This window comes from Perissodus microlepis, chromosome 5, assembly GCF_051167445.1.
Source record: "Perissodus microlepis isolate ML-2025 ecotype Zambia chromosome 5, ASM5116744v1, whole genome shotgun sequence".
Classification (NCBI taxonomy): domain Eukaryota; kingdom Metazoa; phylum Chordata; class Actinopteri; order Cichliformes; family Cichlidae; genus Perissodus; species Perissodus microlepis.
The window spans coordinates 37887215-37888517 of record NC_140465.1 but is presented as its reverse complement, the minus strand read 5'-3'; positions in this window follow the sequence as shown (position 1 = coordinate 37888517).

Here is a 1303-nt window from a genome sequence, read left to right as displayed (position 1 = left end):
AGAGAGAGAGAGGAACAGAGAGAGAGAGAGGGAACAGAGAGAGAGAGAGAGGAGCAGAGAGAGAGAGAGAGAGAGGAACAGAGAGGAGAGAGAGAGGAGCAGAGAGAGAGAGGAACAGAGAGAGAGAGAGAGAGAGGAACAGAGAGAGAGAGAGAGGAGCAGAGAGAGAGAGGAGACAGAGAGAGAGAGAGAGAGAGGAGCAGAGAGAGAGAGGAACAGAGAGAGAGAGGAACAGAGAGAGAGAGAGAGAGAGGAGCAGAGAGAGAGAGAGGAACAGAGAGAGAGAGAGAGAGAGGAACAGAGAGAGAGAGAGAGGAACAGAGAGGAGAGAGAGAGAGGAACAGAGAGAGAGAGAGAGGAACGGAGAGGAGAGAGAGAGAGAGAGAGAGAGGAACAGAGAGGAGAGAGAGAGGAGCAGAGAGAGAGAGGAACAGAGAGAGAGAGAGAGAGAGGAGAAGAGAGAGAGAGAGACAGAGAGAGAGAGAGAGAGAGAGAGAGAGAGGAACAGAGAGGGGAGAGAGAGAGAGAGAGGAACAGAGAGAGAGAGAGAGGAACAGAGAGAGAGAGAGAGAGAGGAGCAGAGAGAGAGAGGAACAGAGAGAGAGAGAGAGAGGAACAGAGAGAGAGAGAGGACAGAGAGGGAGAGAGAGAGAGAGAGGAACAGAGAGAGAGAGAGAGAGGAGCAGAGAGAGAGAGAGGAACAGAGAGGGAGAGAGAGAGAGAGAGGAACAGAGAGAGAGAGAGAGAGGAGCAGAGAGAAGAGGAACAGAGAGGGAGAGAGAGAGAGAGGAACAGAGAGAGAGAGAGAGAGAGCAGAGAGAGAGAGAGGAACAGAGAGAGAGAGGAACAGAGAGAGAGAGAGAGAGAGAGAGGAACAGAGAGAGAGAGAGAGAGGCAGAGAGAGAGAGGAACAGAGAGGGAGAGAGAGAGAGGAGCAGAGAGAGAGAGAGGGAACAGAGAGGGAGAGAGAGAGGAACAGAGAGAGAGAGAGAGAGAGGAACAGAGAGGGGAGAGAGAGAGAGAGAACAGAGAGAGAGAGAGAGGAGCAGAGAGAGAGAGGAACAGAGAGGGAGAGAGAGAGAGAGAGGAACAGAGGAGAGAGAGAGAGAACAGAGAGAGAGAGAGAGAGAGGAGCAGAAGAGAGAGAGAGAGGAACAGAGAGGGAGAGAGAGAGGAACAGAGAGAGAGTGAGAGAGAGAGAGGACAGAGAGAGAGAGAGAGAGAGGAGCAGAGAGAGAGAGAGAGGAACAGAGAGGGAGAGAGAGAGGAACAGAGAGAGAGAGAGAGAGGAGAGGAACGAGAG